Below are 16,074 nucleotides of genomic sequence, written 5' to 3'. Positions count from 1 at the left end.
ATTCACCTGGCATCACTAACTTTATCTCATTGTCTTTGTCTTCCTTTGGATCTGTTTCTTTTGCAGTTAATCTTAAAATACCTGATGTTTGAGCATCACATTTTAAATAATAAAGACAAAATATTCTGCTTTGCTTAGGAGGCTGATGTTCTCTAACTCTTTTCCTTTTATAATTTTATGTAAGATCTATGACATTTACTGAAAGAGCTGACTACATAAATGGGGGGCTGTGTTCAGTAGTAAATGTGGGCCAAACCTCTACATATGCACAAACCTCCATAGGGGAGCCAACAGTCCTGAGAGTCAACTTAGGAAAACATCAGTTTTTCTTGCACTCCCACTTCTAAATTATGTGAGAGAACTGAGGAAAGGCAGTGGTTCCAGGCAAGTGTCCCAGTGTAGTGAAGGCATAGCTTCCAGAGTCTTAACTGAAGACCCTTGACTTCCCTTCCTGTTATAACATTTTGTCAATTTCTGTCTTAGTATAATCTGTTATTTTTTTGATAAGGGGATCCAGTTTTCATGGCGCCTCACTATAAAATGCAGAATGCTGTCTGTGTAGTCACCTCCTCCCTCAAGGATCTAAAATTCTTCTTATGTACCAGAAAACTGGGTTTAGAGATGTCTTAGAGCCATTTTGAGGAATTCAGGAGACTGATTACTGAAAATACAAGTTGTCCAAATAAGAAAACAAAATCAGGACTTTATCAAGTATTTGGAGTTTTGCTAAAAACCACTTGGACAAAACTCAAGAGTAACCAACAAGATATGGCTCACAGCTTGAGTGAGAAATACTGTCATGTAGGGCATGCAACATCACAAAACCTTTTGTAAGGATTTGGAGCCTGGAGACCTGCCCTGTAGCTTCCAGTCGGGGTGCTCATCCTGGTGTTTTCCATCTTGCTGAAAGTGCGGCACTGTCAGCTCTAGGCTCAGAAGTAGATTCGCATTCCATCAGACTTGGGCTTTTGACCCAACAGTGTCCATTTGCACCTTGGCCAGTGTCTAATGAGGTGGCTTGGCATGCAGCACTGTCCAACTAGGGAAGCAGTGAACTAGTTAAGTCAGAGAATAAGAAGAGAACAATGAGAGGGAGATGAGAGCTGAGTAGACACGCAGAAAGAAGTATTCGTGGGCCTCTGGGGTGTCACAGTTCCAGATGGCCACCAATATCTTCAGTTAAAGTAAGCTAGGGGAACTTCTGTTTGTCACAGGCAGCCTGGCTTTAATGCCTGACCCTATGCCAGCCACCATGCCAGGCCGGGTCCTAAGAGTGAAGGGATCTGATCACTTAGGCTGGTTTTATCACCTTTAGTGGGAGAAACCACAATACCTGCCTTAATAGAAAAGTGTTAACCAGCCACAGCCAATGGGGAGTAAAGAAAGACTGTGGAAAAAGAAAAGGTCAAGTTGTGCAAACCTTGAGGGTAAAGGTTCTCTCTTTCTACACACTTTTCCTTCCTTTCAGGAGATTTCTGCCTTCATCCAAATCAAAAGAAGGCCCCAATTTGAACAAATGCCAACAAGTTAATGCACAAATGAATTACTGAGGTTGTTTGCAAACCATGACCCAGATTTTAGGCACACGGACACTTTATAAATACGGAACAGTTACATCAACAACCTCATTTTAAAGTTGAACAGACAGGCTGACAGCAGAAAATCTTGAGATAGTAAGCAAGGGAACCCCTGAAATTTGTAAGTACATCCATTTTAAGAATATGAGGGTGTGCCTGCACACATTTTTGGCAGCTGTGGCCGTGTGGCTAGGCAAAAGTATTCAGACTAACCATGAATGGGAAAGAGTTGATAATTTAAGGCAGAGCACAGTGCGTTCAATTCAGCACACAGAGGGAAAGATAATATGATATAATGCTAACTGTGTCCATGTGCTCTGATGGATCTAGTATATTAATGAACTGGAAAAGTTATCTCCTTTGTTTGGATAAGCATGCCACTGATATTCCTCATCCCAAGATACATTCCAACCATTTACGTTTCATGCTTCCTGGAAAACAAAATTTCAGACTGCCTGGAAGGTTTTGCTACTTTATGACATTACTGCCAGCATTTCATTAGAACCATATTTAGTTGAATGCCTTCAGAAGAATTTTATATACAAAAAATGGACCCTGAACCAAATCTTAATATGTTGATATATTTTGACAATATAGGTAACTTGAAAGAGAACTAAAGTTCTTTAAAGGTAACATGGCTGCCTTAATATTACCTATATAACAAACTAAAAATAACACAAAAATGATTGAACGTTTGGTTTATATGGTGCCACATAGACGCGATTTAAAGGCTCAAGAGGAAAACTCTCAAAGACAGTATGAAATTTGATTCCTCCCGCTGTCACAGAGCCAAACATTGGCGGTAAGGAGTTTGGCCTCAGCGAGATCATTGTATATACATCACGGTCATTGTTCAACAATATCAGTAACTTGTATTCTTAAGTTGGTTTTGTGGCCGTTCGTTAGTTCCTGGGCACCCTAAAAAATGACGTGTTATAGAACCCAAAATGGGAAAATTTATTTAGAGTCGATCAATTGGTGAAAAGAAATCCATCAAACCATTTGGCTGATGATGGTTACAGTTTTATCCACAGGTTGACGGAGGGATGTTATTGCAGGAATGTGCAAGGTAAACCCTGAATGGGACTCCGTTAATCCAGCAGTATCGGTGTTCTCAATGTGGCTCTTCAGGAAATAAAGAAAAACTAAATTTGAAGTTGTTTTAAATATATTTAGCTATATAAACATTCAAAGTTCCCTAATCTTGACAAATAGCAGGGAAGATTAGAAGAGTAGTAGGGCCTACTTTGTCAAGTGGGCCTAATCAGTCAAGTCAGGAAAAAAATTGCCAAAGATCTTGGTCAGCTATTGCTGACATACCCTAAGGTTTAATTGAATTCAGCATTTTCAATTCATACAGAGTACTACAAGTTCTTTAATGAAAGAAAATGTACTGCATAAAGACTAAACAGGCTTCGTGCAATTTTATTTACAAGACGAACTTGTCCATAAGTTCCTTTTTCATGGACAATTTTACTGTAAATATTGCTGTGTGCCAGCTTAAACTATTATGTAGTTCACAGATGTGAAGTCTAGATTAACAATATTTAAAACCATTGAGGGGCGCCTGGGTGGCGCAGTCGGTTAAGCGTCCGACTTCAGCCAGGTCACGATCTCGCGGTCCGTGAGTTCGAGCCCCGCGTCAGGCTCTGGGCTGATGGCTCGGAGCCTGGAGCCTGTTTCCGATTCTGTGTCTCCCTCTCTCTCTGCCCCTCCCCCGTTCATGCTCTGTCTCTCTCTGTCCCAAAAATAAATAAACGTTGAAAAAAAAATTTAAAAAAAAACCATTGAGATATCGCGAAACAAAGTCTAAGTTTATTGCAACAACTTTGGATGTAAGAGAAATGGATACCATAAAACTTGTATCACTAGCACGTGCATAAACAGGCACTGTAATGTGGAGACATCCATAATTAATGTAGGTTTGCGGTTTTTTTTTCTCAAAATTGAATCTAATTCTGTCTTTCTGAAACCTTTTATGCCATACTTTGATGTGTGGAAATCTAAACATAAATGATTCGGTTGCATTTTCCTTCTGTGGTAGTTCATGGCAACTTGCAACAGGCAAGACTCTTCCACATTCTGCACCTGTAGATGTGCTGTGTACCAGACTCCTGGCAATGGCTGCCTTTTGTCCTTGAACCTCCACCCACTTCTACGGGATGTTTGATTTCTTTTCAGGATTTGCCTTCTTCCTCCTCCTCTTCCTTCCCTTCCTCTCTTTCCCCCATCCTCACCCCTTCCCATCTCCTATGGCTTCTCATCTTCCTTTCCTCCTTCCTGTCCTTTTCCTCCTCCTCCTCTGTCTCTAATTATATATATAAATATGTATATATATAAATATATGTAAATATATATAAATATATATAACATATAACATGTATATAACATATATAATATATATAAACATATATATTTTTTACTTAAGGAGATTCAAATACTATATACATTCATTTTATGCTAGCAGTATTTTGCACTGTTGAATATTAGAAAATGAAGAAAAATCATATTGCCCCCAGCCCTACATCACCATTTTAAACTCTAATGCATATCCTTTCCAATCTTAGATCTCCATATAACATATATAATATACATATATAGTTTCTCATATATACATATAGTTTTAAATATAGGTATACCTATTTTGTGTGTTATGTGTGTATACATACATATATAAATACATGCATATATTTATGTGATTTGTTGTTTTATAACCTGCTTTTTCCAGTTAGCCATCTCCATCTCCACTTTACAATTTCAGTAAATTTTTGTCTCATATAATACCTAAATCTTATTTAAATTTCTCCAGTTGATTCCAGAATGACATTGCTGCTGCTTTGTCCAAACAGTATCCAAATAACAACCTGGTGCTTATGCCCCTCAAAAGTCTCCTTTTGTCTAGCACAGTCCTTTTTTATCATGATCTTGACTTGTTGAAAAAGCAGGGCCAGTTGTCCTGCAGAATGGGTTTCCTACTCTTGAATGTGTTGTTTAACAATCATGGGAGGAATGACTTTATGGAATATTCTAGATGGGACACACTTTAATTTTCTATTCACAGTTTGAAAATGAAATACCTACTGGTAAGTAATTTGTTCTTCCTATCTAGAAGCTTTTAGGATATTTTTCTTACCCATCAGGATATACCTAGATGTATTTCTTTTTCATGAAAACTGACTGAGTCTCAGTGTACAGAGTCAGCTCTTTTCTCGGTCCAAGGATATTATTTTTCAGGTATCCTATTTTTCTCTTCCCAAATACCATTACTGTCTTGCTAGGTCTTCCACAACTCTTTCACCTTTTCCCACATGACTTCTACTTCTTTCATTTTTATACTTTAAGATATTTCTGGTTATTTATCTGGTCATTCAGTGGTCAAACTCCTTTATTTATTGCCTACTGATCTTCTTAGTTTGAAAAGAATGAATTAAATCTCTAAAAAATCCTTTTTCTTTTTTGTACTGTGTCTGAATCTTCTTAAGTACTCATGATTAATTTTTATTCAGGTGATCACCTGTCTCATGCAGCAATTCTATCTCACAGTGTGTAGTCTGATCTATTTCTTTTAGCCTGCAGGGGCTCCATGGATGGAACGTTATTTCCTCTGCCAGCACATTGGAGCTTGGGTCAGTTGTTGAAATGACAGTGAGACTGGTGGGATCCCTTTTGTGACGATCCAATCCATAAACCCATGGATCTATCTACAGGCAAGATACCAGCACACTTCTACCACACTTATGGTATTCCTGGAAGAAGTCTCTTTATTCTCTGTCTTACTACTGTTTCTTAACTTAGTGAAGGTAAGGAAGACATTTCATTTCAGTCTTGGAAACTAGAAGACAGATCATATGGAGAAAAGACCCGTAGTCCAAGAATCCAGTACATAGCTAAGATGCATTCACATGTTAGGGTGAAAGACATGATCTCAGGGATAGGCAAGAACTCAGATTGAATGCTACCCAAACTCCCTGTATTAGGAAAATGCATGATAAAAGACTACAACAAAACAACAGATTAACCCAGCAGGGACCTCAGCCTGGACCAAAATGAAGAGACACAATCTGGACCAAAATGTGGTTGAGGTAGTGTGGCCCAGGAGTTTTACACACAAGCTCTGAGTGGTTCACCCGAATTTAGTTCTTGACTATGTCTCTCATTTATCGTGTCACATTGGCAAATATTTAACATCTCTTTGTCTCGTTTCTTCATTTATAAAATGGGGAGTGGGAATAATGGTAGGACTTATCCCACAACACAGTTGCAAGGAAAAAGTGAGTTAATAAATGAAAAATATTTAGAAGAGAATCTGGCACATAATATATGCTCAGTAAGAGTTATCACATTAGTATTCTACATATCAGTTTAAGAAAACACTGTTTAAGAATACATAAGTGCTGGATAAGGACTCTTAAAATAGAAGAGACATTTCATAAGGGAAATTTTGATATGGTAATCACTAAACTATCTCAGCAAACCATTGGTATGTGGGGAAAGAAAGGCAAGATAAAACTAACCGAAAAGATGGGGGATTATGTAAGGAAGGAAGAATGTAGGGAACATAAAAGTATTTCAAATTCTTTTTATATTGGAGAGGTGGGGAAGCAGGTAGGATTAGAACATTATGGTGGGGAAACAAGAATGTAGGTAATATCTTGTTTTTAAAGCGATCATAGTGACATATGTGTCTGGTTAAGAGAGCAGGGAAAGAGATGGTAACCTTTAAGGGAACGGAAAAATACACCAGAACCTTTAAATTAACATGGAGGAAATAGGAATGAGCAGCAATTCCATCAAACTAACAAAACCAACGGGAAGAAAAATAGGAAAATAACAATGTAAGTTAAGTAAACAATGGAGTAAGGTGGAAGGAACAAAATCAATGACAGCAGGCCCTCTGTTAAATATGAATGGACTGAATTCACCTATTAAAAGTCAGAAATTGGTACATTGGGTTAAAAAACAAAATTTGGATGTGAGTTTACAAGTGCATGTTGAAAGTAAAAAAAGTTCCTTCCTTCCTCCCTTCCTTCCTCCCTTCCTTCCTCCCTTCCTTCCTCCCTTCCAATAAAGGGATTGGGCAACATAGGGAAAGTGAACTAAAAGAAAACTGGAATAATAATACTAATATTACAAGATGAAATTAAATGATATTTATTAAATATTAAATATGTAATATTAAATAGTATTACAAGATGAAATACTAATATTACTAAGATGAAATTAAAAGTTAAAAATAGAATAAACAGGCATATTGTGTAATGAGAGGAATCTAAGTTGATGAAGATTTGCCATAAAATGACAACACAGTAACCACACAATGACAAAATACACAAAGCAAACACTGCTAAAAGTGCAAGGAAAACAAGTACATTGATAGCGAAAGATTTTTTACTATGTCCTTCTCAGAAATAGATCAGTTTACTAGGGAGAAAAATAAGCATTTCTTTAGCAAACTTGATGGTTTGATGTATAGACCTTATACTCTTCTAGTAGAGAATGTAATTTTTTCAAGTATCTAAGCACAAATCAATTGATCAGATACTTAGCCACAAAGAAATCTGAACTAAATTAAAAAAAGGGAGGCTTTTAAAGACATAAACACTATTAAAATTAGAAGTAAATTATAAAATGGGACCTCATCAAAAGCTGAAAATATTTAACAAGTAAGAAATAGTACTAGATAGCATTTGTATAAAAAAGGGAAATTAAAAAGAAAAAAAATTTCTAGAAATCAGTGGGAAGAATGCTTTTTTTCCAAATTTCATGAAATCTAACAACTAGCACATCAGAAAAAAGTATAATATTAGATATTATCACCATTAAAAAGTAACAATAAACAAGTAGCTACTTATTTTCATGATTTCGAAAAGGAACAACAGAATAAACCAAAAGAATTTGGGAAATAAGAATTAACTTATATAAGACCTGAACTTAATGAAATGGAAAACAAAAATCATTAAAAAGATAAATTAGTCCCAAAGCAGTTTCTTTAAAAGAGAATTACATTATTTCTATTAAGCCTCACCTGAGGATCTGATAACATCAGGCTCCAGCAAAACAAAAACAAAAAACAAATGGTTCACTGAAATTAGAATAATTCCAGGATGGCTTGAAAAGATACTGCTTGCTAAAATAAGGGCATAGGATATGGAAGACAAACAGAGTAGCACAGTATTTTCAGAGAGTTAACAGCAGATTTGTCATCACCACTTGCTCATGAAAGAACAGGGAGAAGAAGCTATAATCTGAATTTGGAAGGAGACAATTGAGCAGAAAAGCCACCTTCTGTGGCTTTCAGTGGAGTCAAAACTAGCCTGACGTGGCTCTGTGGAGAGCGAGGCATGGGAATATATACTATACCTGAGCCTCATTCTACTCTTTTTCGTATCTCCTGCTGAAATTCCCCATTGGGAAACCTAACTGGAAGCCAGATAGCCCTGGCTATCCACTGATATGGTCTATAAAGGTTAATCTCCTGGAGCATAGAGAAGGGTGGAGAATGGTGGAGTTCATCCGGAGGGACAAACAGGTTTCCAGCACATTATCAGATTCAGAGCATGAGCCCCCAGTCTCAAGTAGTACCTTTTACACATTATATGCTGGGAAATTGCAGATTGTCACTTAAAAATCTGAGACATACATTAAGAGAGGAGCCAGTAAACTGTTGATTTAAATTATAATATTGATGGGTTTTCTTTGTGAAAAAAGGAAATAATTAAAAATTATTTTGTTTATGATTTTGTTTCATCATCCAGTTGAGAAAGCTTTTAAAGTACAACTATAATTTGTTATTGTCAAGAGTGTAACTTGTGTAAAATTTTGAAATAATATAGAGGATCCAATTAAAAAATTCTAAGAGCTTATTTAACAATTTTAAAGACTGTTAATAATCCATGTTGGATCAATTGGTAAGTGATACAGACACACACACACACACACACACACTACTCAAGGGAATTGAGGTTAGACTTTTACTTTGATCAAAGAGAAATTTTCCCCAACTGGTGAAGAGCAGAACACAACAGCTTTTACGGTGACTTCTATTTTACTAGTCAACTCATAGTATTACCTTTGGCTATCATGTAGTTTTACAGTCACGTTGATAAGGCAATGAAGAAAATCAAATGTGAAGCACCAATCATTAATCCAACCAATATACTGACATTTCAGGCTGCCATAGACATTTCAAAACGGCTTCTTTACTTCTGCCAAAGAAATTCAATTTTTATCAACTGCTGCAGGACAGGGGGCCTTTGTGCAGAATTAAATGAAAGAAAAAGAACAAATATGATACAGGCTTATCTTCCTAGCTCATATTCACATATGCATTCCACACATTCCTCTTTTTGAGTACATCATACAACATAGGACCACATGAATCATTAACCCTCAAAAAGCTTTAATTTCTAAGATTAGTTGATTGGGCGCACCATAGTACTGCTTAAACCTCCATATGTCAATAATAACACATGAAACTCCAAGATATGGAGGAGGCTGGGATCTGTCCTATTTCTTTGATTTTCTGGCCCCTCTCCTTTATATAATTCTTTGAAATATTTAAGACTTACACTAGTAGCTTTGGTAGTAACTTTATCTATGATGTCAAGTAATAGAATAATAAAAAATATGAGAGGAAAGAAATCCCAGGGATAATCTAGTACAAACTCCAATTTTAAGGATGAGAAAAATGAGAACTAGAGACTTATTAATTGGGTAGAGGACACAATCATTAGTGGCGAGAATGCTAGAGGTCAGATAAAAATCATAGAACATTGGGAACAAAACAAAACTAGAAACCTATCCCTTGGTGTCTAATCAGCTTTCTTCATTATTCCCTAATGACTCTTAAATGAAAAGCATAATTTGCAGAAAGTTTTTATACTTACCCAAAAATAATATGTCTAAGAAAGCATTTAAATAAAAGAGACAAATAGGGCAAGGTTGTGCTGCTAAAAATTATATGTATTCTTACTCTAATGCCTAAGGTAGATGGGCATAATTGTATGTCAGAAAAAGTGACATAATCAGGAGACTACAGATGCTGGAGAGGATGTGGAGAAACGGCAACCCTCTTGCACTGTTGGTGGGAATACAAATTGGTGCAGCCACTCTGGAAAACAGTGTGGAGGTTCCTCAAAAAATTAAAAATAGACCTACCCTATGACCCCGCACTAGCACTGCTAGGAATTTACCCAAGGGATACAGGAGTACTGATGCATAGGGGCGCTTGTACCCCAATGTTCATAGCAGCACTCTCAACAATAGCCAAATTATGGAAAGAGCATAAATGTCCATCAACTGATGAATGGATAAAGAAATTGTGGTTTATATACACAATGGAGAACCACGTGGCAATGAGAAAGAATGAAATATGGCCCTTTGTAGCAACATGGATGGAACTGGAGAGTGTGATGCTAAGTGAAATAAGTCATACAGAGAAAGACAGATACCATATGTTTTCACTCTTATGTGGATCCTGAGAAACTTAACAGAAACCCATGGGGGAGGGGAAGGAAAAAAAAAAAAAAGAGGTTAGAGTGGAAGAGAGCCAAAGCATAAGAGACTCTTAAAAACTGAGAACAAACTGAGGGTTGATGGGGGGTGGGAGGGAGGAGGGGGGTGGGTGGTGGGTATTGAGGAGGGCACCTTTGGGATGAGCACTGGGTGTTGTATGGAAACCACTTTGACAATAAACTTCATATATTGAAAAAAAAAGAAAAAGTGACATAAATCATAATTTTTGTTATAACTTCAAATAAGGGTGCTTATTTAGTGCCACAATCTTCTGCTCTTTTAAAGATGGTAGATAATATATTTCTTTCAAGATTGTCTTATAGCTATTCAGAGTAAGATGAAAACCTTATTTCAAATACATTTTCATTTTGGAAAGAATAATTAAATATTTTTGCTTTTAATAAAAAAAATGGTTGGACTCATGGAATCCCAGAATTGGAAGGGCGTGTAGAGATTGCTAGTCTCACTTCCTACCCAAAATAGGAATCCCTTCTGCAGTGTCTCTGAGAAGCAGTCCTGTGGTCGCCACTTACATATTTCCAGTAATAAGAAACACGCTATTTGTGAAGCAACGCTTTTTACCAAGATGTCATAAAATTCTTCCATATTGAGCATAAGTCGGCTACCCTGTCCTTTACAACTTTAGCTCAATATAAGTTCTTCCCTCTAAAGCAAAGGGAAGTTTGTTCTTTTTTGGTAGTCATTGCACAAACATTTAGAGATTGTCATTCTATCTATTCTAAGTGTTCTTTTCTCATGCACTAGCAACTTCAAGTTTCTTTAGTTGTTCCATATAAAGTACAACTTTGAGATTTCTGGCCATTTTAGTAATTCCTCTGAATATAGCGATTTGCCATTGAACCCCTAGAAATTAACTCTCCTGTAATGATTGTGGGTTCCCAACACTTTCTTGTATATTCCAGTGCTGCTTAACAGCTCAACTTAAGTTGGTCTACCATGTTCTTGGATCAGGGCATTAAACTTCCAGTATAGTCCTGGCTCATGTTTAGCTTGGGGGTCAATAAAATATCCCAGATCTTTTTGACACGAAACTTAGTGAAATCATCTCCTTGATCCCCTCCTGGTGAAATTCAGGTGATTAAGTTTAAATGCAGAGTTTTATGTTTTTCCCTGCTAATTTTTTTTTCATGGTTTGTTCCCACCATTCTAGCATTTTGAGCTAGCACAGACAAGTGACAAAGTTTGGTGGGCAATCTGGGGCTTAGCCCAAGTAAAGATAGTATGGTATCTATCAGGATGGAGCCATAAAGATGGTTATCTAGTGAAAATTCTGGACCCTAGAGAATGAGCTTGGGTGGGAAGACATCCTGGCCTTTAAGGGACCAACTGATAGGGATGAAAAGGTATCAAAAGGAGTCAGGCAGAAAGGGAAAAATGAAAAACTTCCTAAGATAAAATCCATTATTTGCAATTTTATCTAGAGCTGTCTAGGAATAGGATACTTTTTTGATACGTTAGTATTTTATTATATAAACTCAATCATTTATGCAAAAAAGGCCATAAGGATAAGTTAGAAGTGAATTAGTAGTCAAAGAATTTGTTATTCTTCTTTTTTTAATTTTTTAATGTTTATTTACTTTTGAGAGAAAGACACAGACAGAGACAGAGACAGAGACAGAGGCAGAGACAGAGTGCGAGTGGGCGAGTGGCAGAGAGAGGGAGACATAGAATTCGAAGCAAGCTCCAGGCTCTGAGCTGTCAGCACAGAGCCCAAGGCGGGGCTTAAACTCACAAGCATGAGATCATGACCTGAGCTGAAATTGGATGCTTAACTGACTGAGCCACCCAGGCACCCTTCTGTTACTTTTTCTTTCCTTTTTTTTTTTAATGTTACTCTTATTTAAAATTTTTTAGAGCAAGGTTTTTCAATGTCAGCACCATTAACACTTTGAGCCCAGTAATTCTTTGTTCAGGAAAGCTGTCTATTGAATTATATAATGTTTAACAGCATCCTTGGCCTCTACCTACTAGATGCCAGTAGCATCTCCCACCCCAGTTGTGGCAATCAAAATATATCAGATGCTGCTAAGTGTCCTTTGGATAAAACTGACCCTGGTTTAGAAAAATTGGTGTAATTCAGTGCATAATTAAATTACACCAATTATGATAAAGGCAGATTCTGTTAAATTTCGTGTTAAATAGACAACAGCAAACGTTAATTGTAGGGAGCATGACCATTATTACTATAATGTGTTCTATGCTCTTTTTTGTGCATGGTCTATATAAGGGATTGTTTATTTTTTAATCTTTTGTATTTATGCTATTAGAAAGACATCATGGATACCTCAAGGGTATTAAATATTCAAAATATTCATTCATTAAGTAAATATTTGCTGGGCTGACAATATGTCCCAGGTAGAATTATACACATTGAGGTTACAGCAATAAATAAGACAGATAAAAACCCCTGCATTGATGTGTGTGTGTGTATGTGTGTCTATTTGTGGTTTGTATGTATGTGTGTGCATATAGACACAAACATATGCAAATGTTAAGTGAAGATGAGAAAATAATGAAAAAAATCTTATACACATATATATGTATATATATGAAAATAAGATAAAAGGAGAGAGAGATAAAAAGAGAGAGGGAGGCAAACCATAAGAGACTCTTAAATACAAAAAACAAACTGGTTGCTGGTGCTGGAGGGGTGTTGCATGGGGGATTGGCCAAATGGGCGATGGGCATTAAGGGGGGCATTTGTTGGGATGAGCACTGGGTGTTATATGTAAGTGATGAATCACTAAATTCTACTACTGAAATCATTATTACACTATATGTTAACTAACTTGGATTTAAATCAAATTTAAAAATTAAAAAAAGAAGAGGTCGTGTGTGTGTGTGTGTGTGTGTGTGTGTGTGTGTGCGTGTGATGGAATATTACTCAACCATCAAAAAGAATGAACTCTTGCCATTTGCAAAGATGTGGATGGAGCTACAGAGTATTATGCTAAGTGAAATAGTCAGAGAAAGACATATACCATATGATTTCAGTCATATGTGCAATTTAAGAAACAAAACAGATGGACATAAGGGAAGGGGAAAAAAGAGAGGGAGGCAAACTATAATAGAGACTCTTAAAGATAGGGAACAAACTGAGGGTTGATGGAGGGACGTGGGCAGGGGATGCCTAAATGGATGATGGGGATTAAGAGGGCATTTATTATTGTGTTGGGCACTGGATGTTATTTGTAAGTGATGAATCACTAAATTCTATTCCTGAAACCAATATTATACTATATGTTAACTAACTAGAATTAAAATAAAAATATGAAAAAAATAAAGTTTTTGACATACTCTGGAAAAAAGTATACAGTGTTATGAAGACATGAGGTGCTATGAAGGAAACTAAATAAGGTAAGGCATAGAATGAAGTGCGCTTGTGTGCCACTGTACAGAAGACAGCTTGTTTGAGCAGAGGACATTTGAGCAGAACACAGAATGGGGAAGAAAGAAGGAACCATAAAAGTTCTTGGGAAAGAATATTTTAGCCAGAGGAAAGATTATTGTCATGAGCTGAATTGCATCCTTTTCAAATTCATATTTATTTATTATTTATTTATTTATTTTTAATATGAAATTTATTGTCAAATTGGTTTCCATACAACACCCAGTGCTCATCCCAAAAGGTGCCCTCCTCAGTACCCATCACCCACCCTCCCCTCCCTCCCACCCCCCATCAACCCTCAGTTTGTTCTCAGTTTTTAAGAGTCTCTTATGCTTTGGCTCTCTCCCACTCTAACCTCTTTTTTTTTTTTCCTTCCCCTCCCCCATGGGTTTATGTTAAGTTTCTCAGGATCCACATAAGAGTGAAAACATATGGTATCTGTCTTTCTCTGTATGACTTATTTCACTTAGCATAACACTCTCCACATCTATCCACGTTGCTACAAAAGGCCACATTTCATTCTTTCTCATTGCCAAGTAGTATTCCATTGTATATATAAAGCACAACTTCTTTATCCATTCATCAGTTGATGGACATTTAGGCTTTTGTTGAAATTTGCCTATTGTTGAGAGTGCTGCTATAAACATTGGGGTACAAGTGCCCCTATGCATCAGCACTCCTGTATCCCTTGGGTAAATTCCTAGCAGTGCTATTGCTGGGTCATAGGGTAGATCTATTTTTAATTTTTTGAGGAACCTCCACCCTGTCTTCCAGAGCGGCTGCACCAGTTTGCATTCCCACCAACAGTGCAAGAGGATTCTCGTTTCTCCACATAAATTCATATATTTTTAAGTCCTAACCCCTAGTACCTCAGAATGTGTCAGTCTTTGTAGATAAGATCTTTAAAGAGGTAATTTGGGTAAAACGAGGTCACATGGGCCTCTAAAGTGACCAGTTTCTTTAGAAGAAGAAGGGATTTGGACACATACACAGAAAGAGCGGCCATATGAGGATATAGTGAAAGGAAGGGTCTACAACCAGAGAGAGAGAAGCCTCAGAAGACACCAAAACTGCTGATGCTTTGATCCTGTCCTTCTAGTCTTCAGAAGTATGAAAAACTAAATTTCTATCGTTTAAGCCATCCAGACTGTGGTATTTTGTTATGGCGGCCTTAGCAAATTAATACAAGCATGTCAGCTGGAAATAGCTTTATGGGTTTAGTGAACAGGCAGGAAGGTCAGAATGAAAGAAGGGGAGAGTGGGAGGTGGGATTGGAAAGAAAGACAGGAGGTAGTAAGGAGGCTGGATTTTGTTCTTAGCAAACGTGAATAGGCTGTTGAGCAGGAGAATGACGTGAGAAACTTACAGTTAAAGAAGGGCAACCTGACGGCAGGGAGCACTACTGACTTCGGAAAGCTAGCGCAGACACAGGAGAGTGGTTAGCAGGCACGTGCAATAGCCCACATGAGAGGCCAACGTGGCTTGGACCCGGCTGCTGGTGATGGCGTACGTGAGAAATGATTGGATTCAGAGTGTGTTCTAAGGGTAGAGCCAACAGACTTTGCCAATGAACTGGAAGTACTGTGCGAAGGAAAGAGAAGCTAACGTGAACCTGTATTTTGCAAGTAAGTAAAAGGGCTAATGATGGTTCCATTTTCTGAGTGGGAAAACCTGGAGGAATGTAGGCTATGTTTTGTTATGCTAAGTGCACCATGAAATATGTTTCCTTTATTTAAAAAATTGTAAGCTGGCATTTGAGGGAAACACAACAAATATAGGACTATATGAGCCCCCCCCCCGCCCTTTTGTAATCTCACTCTTCACAGTTGAGCACTTTTACCAGCTAATGGTGCATATTTCTAAACTTTTTTTCCTAGGTATGTTTACTCTCTCTCTTACAATCTCTCTCTCTCTCTGTCTCTTTCTCGGTCTCTTTCTCCTATCACACACTCATTCACACACACACTTACACATACAGGCATGCATACACTTCTTAGAAACTGATTTCAATCATGATAAAAATGTGCCACAATTCTCAAAAGACAATTCAATGGCACATACGTTTATTTCCCTTTACCCCTTTTTTTTAACTTTAAGGAAGCTTGTTAGAATTGTATGTAGAAGGTCAGACAGTGGGTGGTAAAACCACCACTTTGCGGAAAAAAGAGTGGCATTCTCAAATGGCAGTGGTTGCTGTTATTCTGGGCTCCACATTCTGGATCTTTGTTTTCAACTGGATTTGGTTTTTATTAAGGTGAATTTTGTTCAATATATTCAAATGTTATTTGTAATTTTACAAGTGGATCATTTTGGGGGCCTGATGAGAAATTATAAATACCAACCAAAGGATTTCTTAACTTCTTATTTGGCTAATTATTACTATTTTAAACAGTCTAAGTCTTTTTATGTAGTAATCTATTTTTTCTGACATTTTTATATGATTAAACCAAATGTGAACAAGGCAATTCAAGAAATCAAATTTACTTGCTTAATTCACCAAGTCTCCAGATGGGAAAAACAGAAATGAAACGGATTCCATATAAAACATGCAAAAGAAGGGACAAAATAAAGTTA

Source organism: Lynx canadensis, chromosome B2 (genome assembly GCF_007474595.2).
Source record: "Lynx canadensis isolate LIC74 chromosome B2, mLynCan4.pri.v2, whole genome shotgun sequence".
Taxonomy (NCBI): domain Eukaryota; kingdom Metazoa; phylum Chordata; class Mammalia; order Carnivora; family Felidae; genus Lynx; species Lynx canadensis.
This window is presented reverse-complemented; position numbering follows the sequence as displayed.